The sequence below is a fragment of the Anomalospiza imberbis genome, chromosome Z (genome assembly GCF_031753505.1).
Source record: "Anomalospiza imberbis isolate Cuckoo-Finch-1a 21T00152 chromosome Z, ASM3175350v1, whole genome shotgun sequence".
Taxonomy (NCBI): Eukaryota; Metazoa; Chordata; class Aves; order Passeriformes; family Viduidae; genus Anomalospiza; species Anomalospiza imberbis.
Genome location: NC_089721.1, coordinates 17,297,138 through 17,322,816, shown reverse-complemented (window position 1 = coordinate 17,322,816; position 25,679 = coordinate 17,297,138). Strand labels below are relative to the sequence as shown.

Here is a 25,679-nt window from a genome sequence, read left to right as displayed (position 1 = left end):
CTTTGTGATTCTGTGATCTTTGCAGGGGCTGCACAGAGACACACAACATGGAAAAAGTCTCCCTGTTACCATTTTGGGAGAGATGAGGGTATCAGACTCATTCTTCACATTAGAAAGACGTAACTGCTTTCAGTAAGTACAGGCCAGTATGTTGGCATAATGTCTGCTCATCGCAATAGATGTCTAAAGGAAACCAGTGCCCATTTTTAGCAAGACATTAGCAGTAGTTGTGTTCAATGCAACAAAAAAAAGCAGGTTAATACAGAGAAACCCAATAGCAGAATTCTTTTTCCAAAGTTTTGTTCAAAGTAGGGTCTGCATCTGTCTCTTCAGCATCCACCCCCAGTAACAGGTTTCCTATTCATTTGCTGCCTTTTCTCTCGCTATATAGTATCCTTCTGCATCTTTTGTCTTCTCACTTTTCCCTACTCCCCTTTCCCTACCTTTATTTAAAAGACGATTATTTTTTAAGTGGCTGCTGAAAACATTTTTCTCATATTGGATCCTTAGCAGCACATATGGTGATGAGGTCTGAAAGGGAAATAGCACCAGACTTGAACCAGTCCTGCCTGTCCCCCAGACCCTGGAACTCAGAGGATGATACAAACCTGCTCCGTCCAACTTGCAGTTCTGGCCATGGTTCAGTCCTGTGTTATTGCAGTCACATCTTCCTGACCAGCGCTGTCTACCCACACATCCTGCACATCACACAATCTCCACACTTGCCCTTCACAATCTCACACAGAGATGAGACAGGAAATCTGCCTGTGCACCCCTTGCACTTCTGTATCACAGATTGCAAACCCTGCCTGCTCCTTGCATCTCAATTTTGTCCCCTCTTCCACATAAGCTTGGGATTTTTTCAAGTGGCTATCTCCACAAAAAACAATTAACATTGCTTTGCAACTAAAATGCCTCTCAGCCTTCCAAAATTTCCTGCCAAAGCCTACACTTCTGTTGCCTTACTCCCATCCTAAATTTGCACTCTCTCCATACACGTGCCTACCTTTTCTGTTGTTTATATCATATCTCATAAATTCAGACTGGAAGGTTGTAAGAACAGTCTTCTGCCTAAGTTACAGGCATTCCTAAGTTAATTTTATTTAGTACTAGAGAGGCACATGTTTTTTGTTAGATTTTTTTGAAGTTTTTTAACTCAGAGGAAAATAACTCAATATTCATTAAAAAAAACCCAGCAGCTTAAAATGATTACTACCATAGAAGCCAAAATACAGTATCAGCAAATATGACTGAACTGCATGAGGTAATATGATTTATAAGCCTCTGTAATAAAAAAGATGGATCATCATTCTAGGAAAAAATATCTAGCAAGTGTATGCTTATCAGAGCTTTTGGAGGGCATACTAGTGAAACTCTACAAAACTAATCCTTTTCATTTCCAATTAAACAATTACTCTTAAACATACGCATTTTCAGCAAAGAGTGTCAATTTATATATGCTTCAAAGCAATTATATCCCAAATTACTTTTATACTCTACAATACACTGCAATTATACTCTATTATTCCCTGAATGTGCCTGGATCTTTCAAAGCATGGCTCAAATGGAAAATCCTTCAGCTTCAAAAATTAATCTGAATGTAACTGTTAAGTTGCATGAGAACAAAGCCTTTGTTGCAAATACTCATATGAAATTTTGTGGGGATTAAAAAAAAATAGATGTTGACGCTTGTAAGCAAACTTCAATTCAGGAAACTACACTTGAGTAGGTAACTGCATACAGTGTCTGGCAAGGTACACTATACAGGAACAAACACAGTTTTCACATGGAATCCTAAGAACTATCTATTTCTTAATTCCTATGTTAAACCAAATTTTTTTAATCAGTATTTATGAGTAACTTCTAGGAAACATAGCCTAGAAATGTACAGAGTATAAATTTTGTACTCACACACCTGAGGAGCCATCACAAAAGGAAAGCCGTTCTAGAGCAAGGACAGTACTCAGAACTTTTATTCTATTTAAATAAAAGGTCTATTTTCTTATAGATAATTTCTCATTTAATACTAATGTGAAAATAATACCATAAAAATAAAACAAACCTTGTCAACAGCTGTTGCTCATTGTTTCCAATATTAAAAAAAATAATGGAGTTAGATTAGGACTTTGGCTGAAAAAATGTGTCAGACTCAAAGCTTTGGCACAAGAAAAGTCAACTCAGAAGCAATTCATTTTCAAACAAATTTGAAAAGGCTATATTATACATACATGGGTCATTTTTAGATTATGGAGATATAAAAAAGCTGTTTTCAACATCTACTTTCAGTTCTCCAATGGAAATTCTTTGGGCTTGAATTTAAAGCAAAGGCAAGACATAAGACACATATACACTATGGGCGACTACATTAAAAAATTTAGTTATCAGAAAAATCAGTAGACTGGAAGTTTCACCGAGATTCTCTCTTTTGTCTCCTCTGTTGAGTCTATGCAGCTCCTCAAGGGCAGAGCTGCACTTCAGCAAAGAGCTCTTATGGTAATTTTCAGACAGGACACTGCAGACTTTAAAAGCTGAAGTCCCCTCATCTCACCCCTCTCCCATGCCTCCTGCTTAGGAATCTGACATAAGGGCGAGGATGGATGTGACTAACACCAAGGAGAGTAAGTGACCTCAGTTTTGCACTGCTGCCCACGAGGCAGAGCTGCAGTGGTGCTGACACCACTGCGCTATCATGCAAACCAACCTGCTCGGGGTTAAAAGCAAACCGAACTGCAATGCGAGAAGAAACATCTGCCACAGCCACTGGATGCTTTAATCCCGGTGCTGAGACCCTGAGATGGACCAATATCCTCTGAATGCACCAAAAAGTGGCCAGTGGCTGCAGGGCTAGCACCCAGGCATGCTCCAGAGCTCTGCAAAAGGTGCTGTGTTGCAGCCTAGCAGAGGTGAGCAGGAGTGCCTGATTTAATGATCCATTTGTTCATTCTAAAGACAACAGGCAAGTGTTTTGCCATCTTTACAGAGTTCAGTCTGTAGCCCCCACGCTACACCCCACGCGAGATATCATATTGCTACTTTTAGCCCATTATACGTAGTTAAATGGGAGACATCACAGGGTTTAAAACGAAAAACTGATAGATGAAAGATATTTCACTCATGTAACACTATTTGTGTACAGAAAGTATAGGAAACATTGATAAATTTCAGTGGCAATAAACATCAAACAACTGTCTGCTAATAGCTCCAGCTTCCCTCTGCTGGTGCTGAGCCTAAAAGCATCTTCTTCCATTTTGTTTTCAGGGGCACCTTGCAATTACTTTCCTGGGTTATATTTCCTCTTTTATAGGAGACTAGGCTATGTTCCTGCTTATAATTTTCTGCTTCATTTTGTATGATCATGGGTTTTCAAAAATTATTGCTATGTGGGGAGAAATATTTCTGGGACTGCAAGAGCCATTCTGGGAAACAACTCTGTCAGTCTATCTGACCACATCACTACATTTCTGTGATGTTTCAACAGGCTGCTAGCAATGCTTCTAAATAGTTTAAAAGCAAAATGGAATGGAAACATCTCAGAGAAAATGGCTGAGAGAAAGGGTCAGCAATTTCCTTCTAAGAAGTCTCTGCAAAGACTGAGATGTTGCATTATATATTGATGACTGTTTTCTTCTACAAAATCCCCTAGAGTCCTAGAGGTAGCTAACACACCATGATATAACAGCTGATGCCATCATCCAATTCCATCTTTTATTAAGTCAGGCTCTTTAATTAGTGTGCCTTGAAGGTCTGTAGCATTTAAACAAGTCTTTTTCTTTCCTTCATGTATATCACATTACCTTTTTAAAACAGTTACCTGACATTTTAGGATCAATTTACCCTAGAAGATGCACAGCTTAGCAAATTTTTCCAGCCGTGAAAAGAGACCACCAGAATATCAACCCACACTTGGACATTTTGTAGGGACACTCATCTAAGGATGAGCTCATAATACTCACAATAAGATTATAATTTGATTTTGGTTTGGCATGTCTTCCACCTTTTGAAATGCACAAATTCATGCAAATCAAGTAAATTCCTGTACTTTCTTTACTTCTTTATAGAAATAAATTTATATTGTATGTGTCAGGAAAAAAAATACCCTTTAGCTATTGGTATTTGTTATTTGGTTGTCATAGGTAGCACTGATGCATTACAAGTTAATGGATTTAATGGGAATGGCAAATTATTCTTGAAATAGATATCAAATTTATCACCAGCCATAAAGCACTACAGGAAAATGGGAAAATTCATATCTTCTGTGCCAAAACATTAAAGGACTCTGACGGGAAAGTGGCAGTTCTCTTCCAATCCTAATCCCAGTCCCATGGATGCTGGTTTCACTGAGGCCAGAGGTTAGGAGGTTTCTGCGCAATTAACAATTTACATCCTAAAGCATTTTAGCAGATTAGTGGGCAGTTGTTAGCAAGGAAATCCAGTCATCTGTGAAGAGATGGGGCACCTTCATAAATTGTGCTTATTGTCATGGCACTGTCCAGACTAAAAAAGGCATAAAAAAGATGTTTTCTCTGCAATGTCTGAGTGTGGGAAAAAGTGTCAAATGTTTCACTAGGTCTGAAGAAACAGGAAGAACTGCCAATAATGTTCCATGATGCTCATTTTCCAGCTTCAGATCCTGAACTTTCTGGACATGTCTCAACACTTCCATCACACCAGATCTGTTCGACACATTAAAGGAAAAATTATTGAGCTTCAGACTATGACCTGTATGCAAAGCTAACACTAGGAAACCATGTCCAGGAAATACAAGCTTGCAAGCATTCTCATGTTCAAAGGAGAACTTTAAAAAGGGGAGCCAGAAACTAGTTTTAAAGCTGTTCTGTTCAGTTAATTTTGTCTTCAGCTCTTTTCTGAAGTAATCACCATTATTGGCATGCCGGTCTTTTGCAGTAAATTTCATGTAGTACTTGCGAAAGGAGCAGTACCGTAACCAAGAGGCGTGTCTTTGCAAATTCGGTCCCTATGTAGGAGTAAGATCATTAACCACCAAGTAATGAGGAGTAGGTATACACAGATTGATGTAAACAAGTGCATACTTGGTTGAGCAGCTACCTGATGTTGTCACAGTTAGTGCAGTCAGGAAGATTTCTAGGAATAAAATGGAATTAGGGAAAGGTGTGACAAAGTCTAAGTACCAGGAAAGCTCCCAAACAAGCTAGCCCCCAAGGTGCTATGAAGAACAGCATACAGGATTGAAAAAGAGGTTGAAAACTGGAAAGGTTAAAGATGGCAGCATAATTTATGCAGAAAGAAGGGTGTTGTCTGAACTGTCGGAATGACAGTGCTTTTGAAGAGAGACATCTCAGCAGGAAGTGGGCTTTGCTACAAGCTTGGTTTTAGTTGCAGGCTTGAAAATTGAGGCACAGAGCATCACTCTGCAATACACCTGCAAAACCTGCCAAACCAGAAAGGCCAAAATAGACACAGCACTATGACACCCTGAGGCAGGATGTGGAGGGCTACTGCTCCCCAGCACCCCAACATGAGGCAACGGCCCCTCAGGTCTCTGCTCTCTGAACATGGCAGGCAAACACTGCTTCCTTTAGGTATTAGGGCTTGTACTCAGATATCAGTTTCAGGGAGTTTTGGTATTTGTCCAAGTCTTGCCATCTTTGCTGCTCCTTCAAGTACATGCCAGTCCATTGAAGACAAATGCCTTAAAATCAGAAAGGTTTTTGTCATGGTACTTACTGTTTGAAAGTTAATTTTATTCCTTTCCATAACTTCTAGCAAATTCTTTCTAATCTTTCTTCTTTAACTTAGTTTCCTCTAACCCATCACCCTCTTTCCTTCAACTCTCTGAAGTATTCCCCTTCAGAATCTTCTTATTTAGGGATTTTTAAAATATATCCCCTGAAATTTTCTAGTCAAAAGCTCAGTCAGACTACAATAACAATCAGAAATTTGTTATACTGTGTGTCTGAGAGCAAGTTCCCTTTCTCATCCCAACAGCTGCTTTGCAGAATGACATTATTTAAATTTGAAAGCAGTGGGAGCACAGCAAAGATTGTTAAACATGCTGAAAAATATTTTGAGATTTATCTGTGTAGACATGATGGTATAAATATTGGCACATGGTTGAGCAGACTGATAATGTTGCATGGATAGTAATCCCTTTTCCTATTTTATTATCTCTGCTATCCAAAGCTGAGACACCCCTCTGAAAAGAACAAAACATTTGATCCTGGGGCACAAACCCAACACTTATCATTCCTGAAAAATTCCAGGATTTTGGATAAGTATCAGTGCTGTCAGGTCTTTACTTCTAACCCACTTCTGGCCCAAAAAAAATTCTTGCAGGCTATTTTTCCTCCTTTTTAGGCGGTATATAAAACACAGACTCAGGTCTACCACTCTAGAGACATAACAGCAGGACAAGATGAAAAATTCAAGGGACACCTGGCCCTACTTATGTAAAGTACCCAGAGACAAAGGTGCTTCCATAAACAACAGTTCTCTGTTCATTTTACCATGACAGCATTACATTTCAGATGGAATAAGATGTGATGGCATGTCAAGCCAGGCCAGCAAGAAAGCAGGCATTAGATAAGCTGCAATAACGCAAAGCCACATTAGGACATACTGCTCAGTTCCCACCTTCAGACAGACACAGCCACAAAAGGGAACATAAGAGGCTGCAAGAAACAGCAGTGAGATTCGAAAGCCCTTGTTGGGCCAATCAGCCCAGGGCAGGGACTCCCTGCCCACAGGTGGGCACTGCATCAGACCTCTCCTGAGCTCTGCCCTAAAGATCTTGACAGCCACATTCAACTCTGACAGCACAGAGGCAGGATTAATATTTTACCATCTCATGTGGAGACAAAATCTAGCCTGGCTTATAAATACATTATTGAAAAAACATGTTCTTTATGCTAGCAGAAAAAGAGCCAATGTTTGGTGAATGAACTTGAAAGACGTGTCCCAAAATGACCTGAGCCGTGAGACCCAAAACATTGCTCCAGCTGCCTACTGGCACTGCAAACAAGGTTGCTGGCATGGCTGTAAAACAGCCCAGAGACTCTGTAGAAAGTCCAGCATTTGTTTGACCCAATGATTCTAAGGGTCTTTTCTATGGTTCTACAAATGGTTCTACATTTCTGTGATTTGGGAAGAGCGTAGAGTGAGTTGCTTTCACCATTGCTACTCATTCATAGGAGGAGGGAACACTGGCATGTTTTGGTTTGTTTTGTGTAGTGCGACAACCTCTACCATCTCTTGAGAGCTAGCACAACGTAAAAAAGCAACTGTCAATGGAAACAAACAAATAAAATCAGACAGAGAAGAGACTGTAATGCAAGGGGAAAAACTCATGTGTCTCAAATGTCCTCAAAGTAATAGTTAAATATGTGATGGCCACTAACACCAGTAGCAAAATATATAATTTTTCTTTTAAAAGAATATGGAAGCAAGATCCACTAAACAAAAGCAATGTACCACTTTGGCAAATTCCTTTTTATTAGAAAATGGATGGACAAGCTCTCTCACATAGCATTTACCCAACAGTATCCTGAGAAATGGCAGGGATATATGCAATGGGAGAACAGTTTGCAAAGACAGTACAGATGCAAGGCAGAGTGCTATTTTATTTTTTAGTTCTATCTGTATTGCAGGACTTGCAACTGAAAACATGGAAGAAAAGTACAGCTCACATGTTGGTAGCACCCTCAAGGGAAACAGCAGAATAAATTACAAATATTGGTTAGCCAAGGCTATAGGATCTCCAGAAACAGCAAATAGTAGTGCAACCAGGAAATGCCTGACCTAGCTGAACAGCCAGATATGGCATTACTCTGTCTCATAGAGCCTGCAAAGTAAAATACACACAGAGTCATAGAATGATTCAAAATGGAAAATACCTTGGTATGAAATTTAGTTAAACAGAGACAACATTTCGCCTTGCAACACCAAAAGACCATATCCATTATGAGAAATATTTAAGTTTCATATCCAATATAGCAGTTATATGTTATAAATTAATCATATCTACGAAGATGAATAGAAAAGTTACAAGATCATATTTAGATGAGTTACCTACTTTGTGAATGAAGACTAGAAAATCACCTGCCTTGTGAAAGCCAAGTTCTAGTTCTCCAAATCAGTTCCACCAACATCATTACTACATCCATCACAGCCAGAATCACTGTTTGCATGAACAGGAGGAAGCTTCCCACTGAGACATCACGTATCAGCCGAAGGCCAAGGTATTTATTTTCCAAAGCTATCCTTGACTTCCACCTTGGTGCATTGGTGTCAGATGCTGCCCATACAAGACTAGCATTCAAGGTACTCTCATTTGTACCCAGGTCCTGGTTTCTGTAGAAATATATCAGAAGGAATAAACAAAACCAGAACAATTCTTCCTTCTATCATTATGTATTCTATGCTCCTTGCCCTGGAATCTCCTTCAAAAAAGGATCTTTACCAGTTCATTTATACTCACTTGCAATCAAAGAATCTTATTTTCATGTTTATGAAAAATCATGAATAAGAAGCTTGAGAGTTACCCAATATAGACATCCTGTAAACTGGACACATTTCTCAGCAATCTCATTTTGCTTTAATGTCAATTTACTTAAGACTCATATTTGGCAAATTATGTTGCTCTTTTAAAAATTTAATGATAAGTAACCACACCGAGAAAATCCATAACATAACTGTGACTAAAGTCTCTAAAAACTATGTCTCATAGAAGTATGTTTTTAATAAATTCGTGTTTTCATAAGTCTTCATTAATACTCAGTGTTGACATTCCTAAAATAGAGGAGACGAATCAAAAAATAAAGCCTTACAAAGTACTTATTATGGTTTGCATTTGCTGGGAAAGATATTCCAGTGAGACAGGGGCTATGTCATTAAGAGAACTGAATCATTCAACTGATTTCAACTAGTATAGAAATTAACTTTGGCTGCATGGCGCAATGTCCTTTTATGAACGTTCAAACCAATGGAGAGTGGGATTGCATTTAAGAAAAAAGCCCTTGCCAACAATATCAGTGGTCTCCAATGGCCCAGTCCACATAGATAAGATCAAAACAGCTATCAGTGTTCTCCAAAGCAAGCTAAAAATAAAAGCATATTAACTTTCCTTTAGACCTTAATTCTCTTCATCTAGTCCCATCACCCATGACAGATCCAAGGACAAGGAGCAATGAGCATATGTTTTGTTTTGTTTTGCTTTTTGTTCTGTTGTGTTTTGTTTTATTTTGTTGTCCCATCCTGTAAGAGAAAGGAGCTAGAACTGAGATTGGTTAATCTCTGGAGGATTCAAACAAAAAACTGAGCCAATACCACCACCCTTTCTGTCTTTTTCTATGTAGTTAGTATCATTTTCAATCAAAAATGTCTTACCTGTAGTTGTACATTTCTCCAAATGGGATGCAGCCATCACTTATTACATGGTAAAATAAATAGTAGCTGCCCTAAAGAAATTATCTTCTGAAAGGTACACAAGCTAATGTACAAGTTCTTAGTCTAATGTACATACATGGAAAGCAAGAAGAGAAGGTTTACACAGGGATTTGGTTAAAATTTCTGTGGAAGAGCTGCATCTGAAGCAATATATGCAATGATGAAAAGAAGCTGGTTAACTTAAACTGGGAACTTTTTGGTGCAAAAATTGTTTGGGAAAAATTGTTTGATTTTAAATGGATTCATTCCTGTTGTAAAGGAACAGCCTCAGGGAGACACAACAGGAATTAAAAGGGGGAAGAGCTACATTCAAATGCAGTTAGGGTCCCAGGGAATGCATACACAGCCTTACCCAAGCAAGAAATTAAATACTTCTGTCTCTCCAAAATGAAGACAGGTATTGATGGGACAAGAGGAGATCTCAGTTGAAATGGCACAGAAGTACCTGTGGAGAGATCCATCATTGCAGCCGCTGTTACTGCTGCAGCTGCTGTGATAAAAATAGGAAATGAGGAACAGATTTATGTACATTTCTGTTGCATAAATCTTAACACTCCCTTTTTCGTTATTTAACCTCAAGAAATGTGCCTGCATGGTGATCTCATCACAGCATCACAGCTCACCCATAAATTGGAGGTGGGTGGAGGGTTATAAAAGCAATGTCCTACAGAGTTACATAGTGGCAGCACTACAGTCCAGTGCAGACACTTGTCAAGCCAAGCCATGTTGGCAAAGAACAGCCGTAGCCACATCCAGGCTGGCTGGGATGGCTGGGCTCTACTGGGAAGGTCTCACAATCCCTCACAGGCAAGGATGGACAGCCCTCTGTGTGACATGAAACAGGGCCTCTTCTGCAAGCACAAAAATTCAGCCCAGCAGGGAAAAAAACATACTAATGAATTTAAATGGTGGAAATTTTTTTTTTTTTTTTTTTTTTTTGAGGAGAGAGACAATTTAAAGAGAGTATGGTTTTTAACTGGTGATAATAGCTCCCTGCTGATAAAAGCTATCTCTGGCATACTGAGCAGATGGCAAAAAGCAAAAACAATCTGTTTCTCCTTATTTTATCCTTATGTGTCCACCATAGCTTAGAAAGCCTGGAGCTTCTTTTACAGGTAAAATTTAAATACATTTTTCTTCTTTATCCTTTTTTCCCTCTTCCTCTTCCAAACACATTGCATGATGAATTCCCTCCCTCTAGTTAATTATATACTATTTCCAACTACATACAAATGAAATTACAAGCTAAAGGAAGAACACAAAAAAAAGAAGCCAAGCTATCATAAAAGAAAGAAACGGGCTGGGAGAGGAAATTGTATGTACATTGAGTGTGCCTGATGTTTCTCAGCTGGGAAGTCAAGGAAGAACACAGTGTACAATTTATTCCATAAATTGAATTATCTTCCTTCTTCTCACACCACAGTTGTTCATAGATACACCAGTAACTGTGGACACACTGTGTAAATACATTGCAATCCTCCAGCTCACTGAGATTTATTCATCCCAGATTGTTGCAAGACATCCAGTGCATGATCAGCCATGCCAGAATCTCTCTAGGAATGATTCCTGAACTACGTCTGGTTTGTTTGCAACAAATCTCCCACACATGTGCAACATACACTGTCAAGAAAATAAAATTAATGAAACTAAGTATAAGAAATAATTAAAAATTATTTAGCTGTTGGAAAAGCACTGACATGAAGAAAACATTATGCAAAAACAGTCCTTGGACTTCTTTAAGGCTAGGAATACCTTCAAACTAAAAAATCCCAGTTAATGAAAAGCCAAACCTGGACAGAAAAAAAAAAAAAAAAAAAAAAAAAAAGTGATGTAAACACAGTACTGTTCCTCCCTTTCCAGGGAATGGCCTCACTTTTATCAGCAGAAAGAAGCCTGTTCACTTACAGAAGCCCTGAATCATTTGCAGAGAGAAGCAGGCATTTCTGACCTGCTTTCTAATATCTTACAAGTTCTACCTGCGGAAAAGGTACTGAAGAGTATTTCTAAATATTTGAAATATGTCACGATAGTTATCTGAAAACAGTTATGTTTTCATGCAAGTCTGGTCTTTATAAATCAATTCAGAGCATAACATCTCTTACAGGCACAGCAACTTTCTCATCTGCCCCAGACTTTACCAGAGAAATATCCTAAATCCCAGGCTTTGCAAGTTAGTACACTGGAAAATAGGAAAATAGTAAAAAGGAGCACAAGGAAGGAAATTGTTTGAAAGCTGTTTTGTGTCTCAAAAAACATATCTAGGTGGTTGTTCTCGGCAGAATTTAGGTTTGACACTCCAGTCATGAGGCAAGAACTTGATTTTGGGAGTAAAGACAGGAAGGATGAGGTGAGAAGAAGGACATGGGGAAACCCTGAGGACAAGGAGTCAGAAAGCCTTCGTTGTCCCATTGGCAGAGCCATGTGTGCTCACCTGCCCTTCTCTCTGGCTTGCACAAATCAGGACGCATGGCAATGGCTCAGTGATGCAGGCAGCACTGCTACTCTAACAGCCTGCTTCTCCCACCCCTAGAGCCAGGTGCCAAGTGGTTACACACAATATCCACACCTGATAGGACTGAAAACTGGGAAGAACTTCAACTGTGTAACTACGTTTTTGCTACAGCCTTAGGTATGAAAAGCTTTTCTCGCAGTGGAGTAATAGCAACACCCTAAATCCAAGCTGCAGAAATGTTTCAGTGAACTGGGTCCTGTGGAAACAACCGGGTGTTGCAGTGTAGGTATACCAGCTAATAGTGATGTGCAAAATGAAACTCATCTACCAGAAATTTAGACACTGAAAGCACTAGTCATGCTTGACCATTTTCACTTGTTTTCTTCTAGTGATGATAACAGAGCTCAAAGTGACCTGCTGAGATGTGGACATGCACCTGTGCGTGTGTCCAGATCACCAGACAAGTGTTGCCCAGTTGATGCTGATGCTGCAGCAGTCAACATGAACATAATATGATTGATCTGATGTTATGTGCTAAACAATCCTCACAAAAAAAACCACATACAGGTAGTGGTTAAGCACACCTAGTACTTTTCTCAGAGGCACTATCATTTTGAAATAAAGACAGTACTGATCTGACATCACTAAGGGCAGTGCTGTGAGTTATGAAGGGATGGGAATGCTATCTTTTCAAAGACACAATTCTCAGAGAAGGTGATTATTACCTTAGAAATTATATATGTTAAAGCTTTCCCACAGCAGGTATTTTTTGCTCAAAACAGAGCAATGGAAGTTTTAATGGCTCACATTGTATTAACCAACAAGAAAGGAAAAAAATACACAACTCCTCTTCAGTAGACAGAAAATAAAAGTCAGTGATGGCACATAGCTTTTCTTTCCAATTTCAGATAGTTGAGTCATTTCTGGGGTTTATAATGCATTTATATGCTGTCTGGTTTTAGAATCTTTGTGGGCAGCATGAAGGATAAGGATACCAACTTGTAGTGAGAAAAATCTACCTACCTACATTATTAGAGGTTGACAAAGGAATTGAAAGGAAGTAGTCATATTTGGTGAATTTAAATACATTTTAAAAATTAAGTTATGTAGTTTCTGCTCAAGACTTGATTTTTAAAGAATTGCAGAACTCTTCCATTATGTAGAGATTCTGCCTCAGTGGATGGGGTGAAATTGTACCTGCTGCTTGCTCCTTAAATTCAAAGAAAATTCCTTAAGAAAAATTCTGCTAATGTGGATTTTGAAAGGTAATTTGAGAGCTATTGATGTTGCACATCTTCCTGCTTGATGCACTCAGAAGAGCCAGGTTTGCAGAGAAAGACATCCATCACTTTCTGCACTCTCACTCTGGGAGAGGTAGCAAAATATCAGCAAAATATTTGAAAAATGTGGCTGTCCCAAGTGAGTCACAGTGGGTGGAAAAGTGGAGATGTGGTTTGAAAAGGAAAAAGATCCACAAACTCACATTATCTATATGGATAAGCACAGATTGACATGGTGAAAAGCATGTGCACACTGTGGAAAAAACTCATTATCATGTCTCATTAATCCAAAACAAAAATAATGTTTAGGCTAGTCAGAAAGAAAGCAAAATCCTACACACAAAAGGAAAGGGATCAAAAAAGATTAAAGAGCTTTTTTTAGAACTTCATAGTTCAGTGCACTCTCCCTTTTTCAAGAACAAACCATGAACTGAAGACATACAAGTTTCAGTTGTATTATTTATTAGTACAAATGTTCCTGAGCATGCTCTTTTATAAATTTCATAAATCTTCCAGTAAAATGTTTTGCACCCTAGAATGAATGATCCTTTGGAATTATTAATGTTTGTCATTACTGCAAACCTGACCTAGTCAGCTTATCTACTTTGAAGCTTCCTTAGGACTAATCAGCTGTCTCACTTCAGTGTCTCAAAACCTCTTGTTTTGTCTTCCTTTCAGGATTTTCTAAATGACTAGAAAAAACACAAAAGCCAGGAAGACAGATAAGACTTTAGAAGGCTACAAAAACAGTGAAAGTCATTAAACCTGTTAATCAACACACTACATGCACACGGAGGAAATTATTTTTGATAACATTGTGGTAGTTTTCCCAGAAAATTAAAGAATTAAAAGTGGAAGATACATGTTCATATTAATTAATAGAGTCTTTGTAATTAGAATCTGCTGCTGTAGCATTTACTCATGCCCCTGAAAGACTGGCCTGCTGTCCACCATGTGCAATGCAAATACACAGGGTTAACCCCATTATTTGGATGTAGATAAAAACATAGACAGGACCTATTTAGGTCATTGGACAACTCATTTATTCAAAACTGAAGAACACATTTGAATCACAGACAAGTTTATGAGTCATGTCTAAGAGCCTGCTTTTATGGATCAAGATCATCATCTTGTATATGGAGCCCTCCCTAGAAAATTCACAGTTTAACAGCCACATTGATAAGCATACTTCCTGCTGGATGAGACAAAACAGACTTTTCATCTAAATCATTACACGGTTTTCCAGAGGCCTTTCACAATCTCCATGGCTTAGAAAAATTAAGCACTGTATGATTTTTGTGAAGTGCTCAGTGTACAATCTAGCTGTCTCAGACTACAAAAAGGAATTAATGCTCCTAAGTTAAGGAACTCTCCTGAGAATATTTTTTCCACAAAGTAGGATTAAAGTTCTTGTCACAGCAAAGTTTTCCAAAGGAAAACTATTTCCATAAAAAAAATTTCAGCTTTGCTGGCAAGGAGAACGCTGGTTCCCAATACAGTTTTAAATTATTTCACTCTAGTTGAGACCCAAAAGAGGGTCTCACCTACCAGCAGTATCACTGAACAGACTGTAAGAGCTGTTATCCACTCCAAGGTCTCATACACCAACTAGAAAACAAGAATATTGCATGCATTTTTCACTTTTATTTAAATATATGTGTATATATATATATATATATATGTTTTTTGAATCCTTCATTATATTTTTGTGTGTTGATGACTTGATTACCAAAACAACTATTAATCATCTATACACCACAATATTTTATTTTACGGCTAAAATCACTGCTGCTCAGCTTATGGGAAAATGAATGAAAATAGTCAAGAGTGTTTCATTCAGGTGCTCTCTAATATTTTAAACAGAAATAAAAGGGAAAATTGAAACCTTAAGCATGATCATCATGATGAAAATGGTAGATGGTCTGTAATTAAAAAGTGGGGCTTGGCAACTGACTTAATAGGCAGCTACTAAGTACACAATGTTACATATTTTATGAAGATGGTGAGTCTTCCCCAAAACTAGAAGCATAGTCTTCAAAATTGCCTCAAAGTTATAAAAGCATAGATCTCTCTACAAAAAAAGAAAAATTAAGTAAATTGCAATTGCACATATTTCTACACCTTCAGAAAAGGGAAACCACCTGGAAATTACTGATATGTAATTGTCTTTCACATTCACTTTCAATTCATATTCCTTTCTTCAAAAATCCTTATATAAAAATACATGAAATCTGGAGCTGACAGCTTAGCTCATTTGCCAATTTTTGTCCTCAAAGCAGTCAATTCTTTCCCTTTCCATCCCGACCTGTCTCAGAGTGATAGTGCCAGTGTGTAGGTGTTCAAGCAGAATTATTACTACTTGTTCAGCCCTTTAAAATAACACTTCTGGTGTATAAACAAAACAAACAAAGAAACAAAATAAAGAGTAATTGTTTTCTTGCCACTGTGTGCTGCAGCAATTTCTTCTTTGACAGAGTGGCTGTGCCTCAAGCTTGGATAGGTGAGTTTCTGTTCATAATTTTATCCTTCTGTGAGTTGGATTAAATTACTGACAATTAACAGTCAAAAGGATTTTTGACCATTCTAAGAGTAGAACAGACAAGATCAAAAAGGTTTCTTTTTTTCCTCTTCCTTTTCATTATCTTTGTCATCCTTTGTTAAGTATGCAAACATCTTCTGGAATAATGACTGTCTAGCATTAGATTGCAAATTTTGCTACAAGTGTTGACTACTTTACTAATAGGTTGTATCTCATGAAACTACTTATTTTCCTGCTACAGGGAAATATTACAAAAACAGTCAAAAATCCTAAACCCGGTTAAAATCAATCCAAACTTAAACGTTTATCAAATTGCACAAAGGTATAATCTCCAAACCATACAATGACTTGCACTCCTGCAGCATGGCTGCAGCTTACTGCCTGCCAATAGTCCCAACAACTGCAGTGAAACTATTCATAATCTTATACAGAAAATGTAGACAAGTCCTCTGCTGGACTTAGATGAAAGTATTCTTCACATCAGAAAACAGGACTGCAAGCTCAGGCCAACTCCATTACATGCTTGAAGGTCTAAAACGTCCTCAAAGCACTGAAGAGAAATGTCAAGGAAACTAGGGTCAGCTCAGGGTTTGAAGACCAAACCAAGCATAATTTAATTTCTTTTGTTCTGGCTTTCTCTGGAGTAAATTCATCCAAAACCCACTCAGGATATTTGATGCAGCAGATGAAGGGCAACACTAAGAATCAATCTAACATGTCATTCAAATTAGTTGGAGAATATGCTTATACCTGTTCTGTGATATAAATTAAATATCTTCAAGTTCTCTTTGATTCATGAGGTCAAAAAGACCTCATGAACGATGAAAGATCTCTGATCACCATTCCTCCATCCATTTAGGAAAGACAAAATCCTTTGTGCACTAGGGTAGTTTAATTAAGGGTATTTATGTCCAAGATCCCTAGCAACTTAAGATTTGAGCAAAGATTTAAAAAAAGCCCTCAACCCAAATTCAGAATTCAGGTGCTTTTCTGGGGACCAGCTGCAAATAAATGGATTTTAGAGTAGACTGAAACACAGTTGTGGGTATCTCTCTGCTGCCAGGAGAAAGAGAGGAAAGCAGAGAAAGCCTGAAAGAGTTGAAATAAATCCAAGAGCATGAGCAGATAGTCCTCATGAGAAGAAGCCTGGCTGAATGCAGAGTTGAGTTGCACAGAGAGAAACATCCCTGTGCATCTGCATCACCTGAAGCCATGAGTATTTGCTCAGTGGCAGCATACAGTGCCAAGGAGAAACATTTTGGGCACACCCCATGTCTCAGGCTGGCAAAAGTGAATGGGCCTTTGTCATAAGGGAGCTTTCTAGGGCAGCCTATTAGCATCTATTGTGCAAGTTCTGTTTAAATTCATGTCTCTAAAAATGAGGTTTCTTCCCTGCAGGAACAGGAGGCCCAAGATATTCCTGTTCTCAGGTGTGGCATTTTAGCCTTAAGGAACTGCCTCATCTGCAGCAGCAAGCAGAGCACTGGTGTCAGAAGAGACCTTCACTATTCACTGTAACTATTAGCAACACCATGACAGCAATTTAGCAAGTCCAAAGGAGCACAATCACACATTCCTACAGGCAGACGACAAAATATCAGCTATTCCCATCCAGAACTGGTGATCTTGCAAGTCTACTGCATGAAAATAAACTAAATTTTCCTATGACTATTGCTTCCATTTTGATAGTTGGGATTAAAAGTGAACACATTCGAAGCCCTTGGGAGGAGCAGGAGGTAATGTAACACTATTATCCAAGGGATGGCTTCAGTTTTTACAGGCTGTGACTCTTTCAAGAGGTTACATCATGTCAAACTGCTGCTGAGAAAAGCAAGTAAAGGAGAGAGAAGCAATGCTAAAAGCCACAGATGACATTCAGCTGCCTGATTGACCAAACTGAGAGAAAATCTCATTAAAATTGTTAACACATGTTGTCACTTGGATTAATTTGTGACAGTTTCCTAAAGAAAAGAGAATAGGAAAACGTAGAGCTTACAAAAACTACAATGTTTAGCATTTATAGGCAGTGGGAGCCCTGTTACTGTGAGCATGAGCTGGGTAGGTCTCATGCTACCCAGCCACAAATAGACTAACAACACACAGACTGTCTGTCAAAAGTATCAGCTGAAAATGATTTTCAGGTTAACAGGCATTTATCAAAATAAAACAGGTGTATCAAGACAGCCAAGAAAAATTACTAGGTACTTAATGTCTTTCATGAGAATTATTTCAGTAAATTATTTCACAAATTGATCCTCTGTTCCACAAGTTTATCCAAATATCAGTCTTTGAATAGCTCAGAGGAGGAGTTTTCTGCTGAGGGGATATGTGAGTTATTTCCTCAAAAGGAACTGGCAAAAGGAACTGTTATGTTAAACACAACTGGCTGTGTTTGACATAACAATCCATGAATGTCAGTCACAAAAGGCAAAATTTTTAACAACAGACATGTAGCATCAAGCTCTGGTTTTTGCATACAGATAAAGTTTGTTTACTTACTAGAAAATAAAAATATGTTTAAAAGGATGCTCCTTCTTATGTTTTCATAAGGACCAAAAAAACAAAGCCATGTACCGAGGTACAGTGGAGCTGGGCTACTCCTCTTGCCGGGCAGTTACAGAGCACCAACCTCTTCCCAGCTCCCTCACTGCTGACAGGCTATTCACCAGCACAGCCTCTTCACCAGACCTCTTCTACTCAAGTGCTCAAAACTGCAGCAGTGTGATACAATTGCTGAAAGTTTCTTTTTCCCCTTTGCTCCTGGACATCTTTTGTCCACAGAATTTCCACACTCACAGGCTCAAAGGCCCCGTTCCCTGCTAGCAACATAAAGGATGTACCTTGTGCTGCATTTCCCACACAGGAGAAAGCTCAGGGGGTCTCACAGTCTTTAAGGAAGCCTCTGAGAGGATGTATAGGTGCAGGATGGGACTGCCAGATCCTGCACAGGTGACAAAGCACTCCCTCCCACATTAGGAGAGAGGTGACTCTGAGTCATTCCTGCACTCCCCCACAAAATAAAGGGTTCTTCCAGCCATTCTGGGATGACATTCTCTGGCTGGGAGGGATTACAAGAGGTCATCTAATCTTTCTTCTTGCCCAGGGCAGGCTGCTGATGACACTCCTGGCAAGTGCTAGTCCAAGCAGTCCCTAAAAACCCACTCCACATCCCCAGCCATTTTGTCTCACAGATTCTACAGCCCAGTGCAGGAGTGCCAGTACTTCTTGCTCTACGCTCTGCAAGCCACATTATCTATTTCCTTTTTCTCTCAGCATTTGAATGAATTTCCTCACCCTTTCAGAAAAACCTGAACAACCTCAAGGCATTGCATCTTCCCGATGATTTTTTTTTCCTATGGCTGGTGCTCTCACAACAAAATGGCCAGGGATTTTGTTCCTGAAAAATTTTAGACTTCTACTGTCTACTTGATTTATATTTTTATGTTGGTTCAAGTGATTCACACAGCCTCACCTTGCTGCTGTTAAGAGCTGATATCAGGAGCATCAGAGCCTTCACCTATTTCCTCTGGCAGAGCATGACAGCATTTCCACCAGAAACCACATTTCAGGAACAAAACTTCTACCTCTTCAAAGGAGTCAGTGCTTCCCGTGACACCCAAACTGCAGCAATCCCAAAAGGCCACCAATTCCCACTCCTGCAGGCATTAGGAGGCAGTGCAGACCTGTCCCTTCTCCCTTCAAGCACTCACATGCCCTCGTGATGAGGCTGAACCAATACAACAACAGGACTATATTCTAGTTCCCCAGGAGAGGAGACATTTCCCCAGAAAGAGCAACATAATATACACTTTTGCATCCACAACAGAAGAGTTCCACAGGCACAACTGACATTAAAAAAGCTAATTGAGGAGTGCCTGAGAAAATACTGCAATGCCTTGGCCATGAAACTCTAAAAAGAAAATTAAAAAATACTAAAAATCCATAAATAAAAAAAAAGTGAAAAAGGGACTCTTGTCTGAGGGATTTAAAACATGTTAAAATGAAAGCCCAAGGTCACAATGTGTTAATTCCTTAATTTTTCACACAAAATAAATTTATGATAATATTTTCTTGAAGACAGTTCATTATTCTGGGCTTATTAAAAATCAATAGTCAGTCAATAGTGCTATGCTGCTTTCTGTATACTAATTAAATCCTTTAACTGCATTCAGACAGAATAATTACACACTCCAGGATGCATGAGTGGCTTGTTAGAGCTTTCTCCTGTGCCTTTCAGTTTCCCAGGGTGTTATAGTCTAGTTTCTACCCAAATCTATCAGTTAAACGAACATCCAGAGCACAGTATTATATCCCCTGCAACAATTATAGTTTTATCTAGGGTATCTTGACCAAAACCAGACGGCTTTTAGAAAAGTATGTTTTTATTAAAATAGATCTTTTTTTCTTCTTAGGATAAAAAGAATCTGCATCCTAATCAAATATGAAATAACCTTATAACAACTTTACCTTTCAGGGAATTTAGAGCTTGAGTGGTTTTTATTTGTGGAGGTATTGCATGTGGAAGAACAGCTTATTATACCTCAGACATCTGATTTTAACACAAAATGCTCTGTGTACTAAATAAAACCCTGTACTTTCACTTTCTCTGATATGAGTAAACAATTTCCCTCCTGGTCATCTGTCTGCCTGAATTCAATCACACAAAAAGGACACCAAAAAGCACAGTGTACAGTTCTTAATCTTCATTTCTGATATATTTGACAAACATTGGCTGCTCTACTTGCAAGCTTCTGCAGAGATGCGTCATGACTATATTATTTAAACAGAAAAATTAATGGATTGAAGCAAATGCATATTCCATCAGTAACTCCAAATTGCAGTAGCCATAGAATGACAACAAAATGAAGAAGCTCTTTTAAAAAAGAGGTAAGGCTTAATTTGCTCACCATGTCTGCTAGAAAATTGCTAATATTCCTTGTAGTCTCCATTCTCAGAGTGGCTGCACATTCTCATAGTGGCTGAAGAGACATCATTACATCCAGATTGTTTTTTTCTTTTTCTTTATATATACACTGCCAACAGTGTAATGGAATAAATTACCAGTTATGGATTTTTCAAATGCTCACAACTTTCAATCACTCCTCCCCCTTTTCTTTTTCAGTAAGTTCTTTTTATTAAAAAAGTTAAATTAGTATCTATATAAAGCTATAAGTATTTTGTATTGATTTTAACATCATCATGTTTGAAAGAGTGAGGTGAAGTGCTGGAAAATATTTGTCCTAAGAATTCAGAAAAATCTAGTCCTTATTATAATTTTGACTGACTACGCTCTTACCATGAAGGCAGATCCCTGAATACTTAAACTTAGATGACTCTCAGAGTGAATTTCTTAATTTCAGGTCACTGCAACCATGTAAATATTGTATTGACTGTGCTGGCTGATTTACTTCTCCCTTCTCTCTTCCAACACTTTTGCTCCACCATCTCCACTATGTTCAGTTTCCATGCATGTCAATTTTAAGATTTAGTGCTCAGTGCAATGAAATATGTACTGGGTAAGCCAGCAAGGGTTTTCCTCTTTTCAGGTAGGAGCATAAATAAACCTAGCCTTAGTGATGTGAAATCTGGATGCTGCGGTATTCCTTGAAGACATGATTGCCTAAAGAAATGTTGAAAGATTTTTTTAAGTGAGTTTACTCAGGGGTAAAAGAAAAAACACCACCAATGCACCTTCTGCAAGGAAGACATTTTGATTGTCAGAATCAGGAAAAACTGCTCTGAGCATGCATATCATCTAGATCTCCCTTGCAGTGCATGGGTGAGCATGGCTTTCTCAGAACCTGGGTTTCTCTTCTTCAGGTGTAATGACTGTCTCCTAGGGGGGAAAGTCCCTAAATAAGCATGTCTTACAAGCAGTCAAAAGAAAATGGCAACATTACCAGAATTAAACCACATAATCACATTACCAGAATTAAACCACATAAGCTTCATTTCTATCCTATCTGTTTTATCTAGCAAATTCTCCCTGCAAAATACCTCAGCCTCAGAAAAGCATTTTTCCTTCAACCTCTTTTCTTCACAATTGTTTTCAAACTTTCTATGCCTGGCCCTCCGGGAGCAATTAGGGCAATTGAGAGTTATTTAGAAGCAGAGCAAAAGCATATAATCCATTTGATTTACCTCTGAAGAGACACATGTACAAGAAGAAGAAGAAGAGAGCAAAGGGGGAAGTGGCAGACAGAAACAATGGAAAAGTTAAAGACAGGGTAAGACAGTCTTTTGATCAGCATCAGCACATACCACTCTTTTGCCTGCAATTTAGAGACCACCCAGCCACAAAACCTTACCACACCATCCTATATCACACTCCTATAGCAATCCCTATATCAACTCTTCTTTTTTTATTTTCCTTTATTATTATTTTTTTTCAGTCTAGATTGTGCTTTAAAAGGTGTTCATACATTTCTAAAACTCATCAGGTAGCAGCAGTGGTCTCTAAGGGCACTTGCTGTGAAAGACATATACTATTCCTCTTTTTAATTCATCCCTGTTTTGCTTATGTCCAGAGATATTGCAGACACACGACTTACAGCCCTCCCCAGCACTTGAGGTCAAGTTAAGGTGACATACATCTCCATTGCAGAGCCACTGTCTCCTGTGCTTAACATGTATCAAAGCCAGTGACAGGAAGTGTCCTTTTGTTTGATTTGCTCTGAAACGCACCATTATTTTATCATTTAGCAAATCTAGTCCCTCAATACCTCTGCTCTATTTAAGCAGTCAAAAGGTCCTACTACAACCACTGAAAGACACAGACTCTGATAGGAACAATCAGGTGTAAAGATTTAAAGTCAATAGCAGCAGGAAGCGCTAAAAAAAAGGGGGTTGTGCCTTGCAACTTCCTCTTTACATTGCGAAGGCTCAAAGACCAGCCACCCTTGGCAAATGCAGCCATGGGATTAATTTATACTTCCAAGTAGGAACTTGTCTCATATAGCTTCAAAAATACACATTGCAACAACAATTCACAAGTGGTAATGGATAAGTTGTTTAAAGAGTGTGTTTTCCACCAAACTCTGGGCCACTCAACTTCTGCTCAAACAATAGTGTTTTCACTACCTGTAGTCAGTAATATGCTTTAACCTGTAGTAGATAAAATGTCCTGCAAAAGTACACACAGATATTATTTATTGTTCCCTTGCTGTTAGTACAAACAGGATTAATGGCTATTAGTACAAACCACTGCTTGTTTGCAGGCTGGAGCCTCCTACACATCTCAAACCTATGCAGGTGAGAACAGAGAACAAAATTCCACAGCTGACCAATCAAAACTTTAAGCTGCAGCAGAAACAACTACTGGTGGGAGCCTCTGGGACTATCACAGCACCAGATTTTTATATATTTGTCTTTATGGTGCTGTACTGACACTGACACTGCACAGTCCAGCCAGGTGATACGAGCCCAAACCAGGAACCACTGGATAAACATTGTCCTTCCTTCACAGCAGTCAGAGAAGGTGATCGTAATGCTGGTAGACTTCAAGTCTATGAATTTATGTTGTTCTGCCTTCCAGAGAGCATTTACACATGCAGGTGAATAAATTGTCTTGTAAACTTTTAGAATACAAAACTATAAAAAAATTGTCCTGAAAGAGTATTTTGTCAGGAAGAGGCTTACTCTTACGTGCACAAAGACATTCTGCGCCATGTGTGTTACAACAAGCAGCTTTGCCATAAGTTCACACTCAGACCCTTGCAGGCTCTTCCCAGACCTGACCACTCTTTGCTTACGTGCCACTTTAAAAAAGATCCTGCAACAGAGACAAGTTTCCATGGGTGGAAAAATGTGCTACAACTTAAAGTGATGTGTAGCTTTCTCCAACTGGGCAAAAAGAAGCCAAAGTAAACATCCTTTTCAGGCAAGTGAGCTGAGTCAGCAAAATTGGTCACTCAGCTGAGTCAGCAAAATTGGTTGCTTAGTATATCAAAGATAGAAAAAGAAACCACAAGAGCCGGTGATTTTAAAATAAGGGGGTATACCTGAAGAATTGGCTTCTTTCAGCCAATTTGACTATCTTATCTGTAAGAGAGTGAAAGTAATCCTATCCCAACAAAGTTCCTCTGACGTATGCACGTATTAGCTTTTGTGCTAAATTTTTCAATTACAATCTCACCTTAAATTTATTCTTCATTGCTGCTTTAAATATATTGGCTCATGAACTTTCCTTATTAAAATTCTCCCTGAACTGGTGCCTTTTCAGTGTTCTGGGCACTCCTTACACATAAAGTAGTGGATGAAGAAAACAATGCAGTTCCTTCAATTGTGGGGTTATTCAATGTCAGCTACGAAACCATAGCAAGGTACTGGGCTGATGTGTTCTCCTTATAAAAACACAGAACTTTTCACCCAGGGGCTAGTTGAAAACCATCATCAATGTTTCTGCAGTGACAGACAGATGACTAGTTTACAGTGGTACGATATGCTCATACTTTGCTAGTGTCACTTGCCTGAACAATGCCTTACATGCATTACATTGCAGGCCCGGGACAGATTATGGTGAAGTACACACAATGTCGTGTCAAACTGTAATTTCAGAAAATAAAAAACATAATGCCAGAGAATGTAACATCAATGAATACAAAACAAAGTTTACAAATATGAAATAAAAAGAAACAGTGCTCTATCTCCTCCTTCACATTTCAGTTATGCATGTGAAATGAACTTGTCAGAGGCAGCTGTAATTCGATGTTAAAGGAAATGTCACAGCCTTGGAAATTTACTCAGCTTTGAGAAACTGAAAAAACAACATAAGGGGGACATTAGTTTCTGTTTGGCTATGCACACAGAGCAGCCAGGCTCAAGGATCCCATTTAGCAGCCAGATACTGGAGCAAATTGTTCAAGCTACCTGGGAAGGTTACCCTAAGGACACAGAGCAACTGCACTCATCACTGCCTTCCAGTCTTTATCCACCAAAGAGGATACATCCAACATAAGACTCCCAACATCACAATTAGGCCATGTGCCACATCACCCTACAAGTTTAAATTCATTGATTCGTATTTTAATACATCCCTGAAGTTTAACATAGGCAATCTATGAATAGCTCCATGTAGATTATTTAGCAGCTCCCACTGTTTTAGGTAGCCTACATGGTAGATCATGCCCAGTCAGCCTTCCTGGAGCTGCACTGCTGAGACTCTGAAGAAGGAGAAATGTTATAAAGAGCAATTAAAAAGAGATCTGTGGATTCACTGAAACCAAACCCAGAAACATGATGTTTATAAGAGCTGCTTCACAATCCCTATACCACTTGGAGGTAAGCATTACTTACTTACTTAGGAAGCCTTGTGTTAGTACAGTGTTAAGTATACTGAAATTCCATTTAAAGGCTTGCACAGGATGTGAAGAGGGGATCAAGTGGAGGAACTGGCTCTACAGGTAGAGGGACTCTCAGCTAGCCTATTCCAAAACAGATTTTATCTTAAGCTAAAAGAAGAACAAAGCAGAGCTCCACATAAGAAAACAAATCTTTTTAATCTGACTGAACAAGGCTTATAGGGAGAAGATTCAGCCACAGCCATAGGGCACATCCATCTACTCCAACAAGTGCAGACAGACCTGAATGCCTCTCTACTGCTTGGTAGAAAGACAAACATAAGCCAACTCCGGTCACCAAAATGCAGGACAGCCGACCAGAAAACAGGGCCATGGAGCAGCTTTCTGGATTAGATGCTATGCTATGACAGCAGGGCAGACAATTCCAAGCAATTGCTGGGGTAATTCTCAGCTGTCTGTGCAGACGCAATCACACACACCTCAGGAAACAGCATCTTGTAGGTTGATCCCATTGTCTGTGACATTTTAGCTACTGGGTCCAGTTTTCTGAGATACGGGCAGCTGTGAACTCACAGGCTGGAATAGCGGTCTGAGCAGAGCCCTGGGCTCTTTTAGCTGCCAAGGCCCTGCAAACACTGTCATCTTTGCTGCTCTCAAGTGCCAGCATGAGTGACACAATATATATT

The 25,679-nt window shown here is 38.9% G+C and overlaps 2 long non-coding RNA genes across 2 annotated transcripts; both read right to left on the bottom strand.

Annotated features, from left to right (window-relative positions):
* Nucleotides 1-7,580: 7,580 nt before the first annotated feature.
* Nucleotides 7,581-8,251, bottom strand: LOC137464550 (uncharacterized). Its single transcript, XR_010994280.1, has 2 exons — nt 8,077-8,251; nt 7,581-7,819 (listed from the first exon to the last, which is right to left on the bottom strand). It is a non-coding gene; the product is annotated as an uncharacterized lncRNA (long non-coding RNA).
* Nucleotides 8,252-9,210: 959 nt separating this feature from the next.
* On the bottom strand, nt 9,211-15,979 carry LOC137464465 (uncharacterized). The gene is made up of 3 exons (XR_010994243.1): nt 12,899-15,979; nt 10,747-11,043; nt 9,211-9,868 (listed from the first exon to the last, which is right to left on the bottom strand). It is a non-coding gene; the product is annotated as an uncharacterized lncRNA (long non-coding RNA).
* Between the last annotated feature and the right edge of the window lie 9,700 nt (nt 15,980-25,679).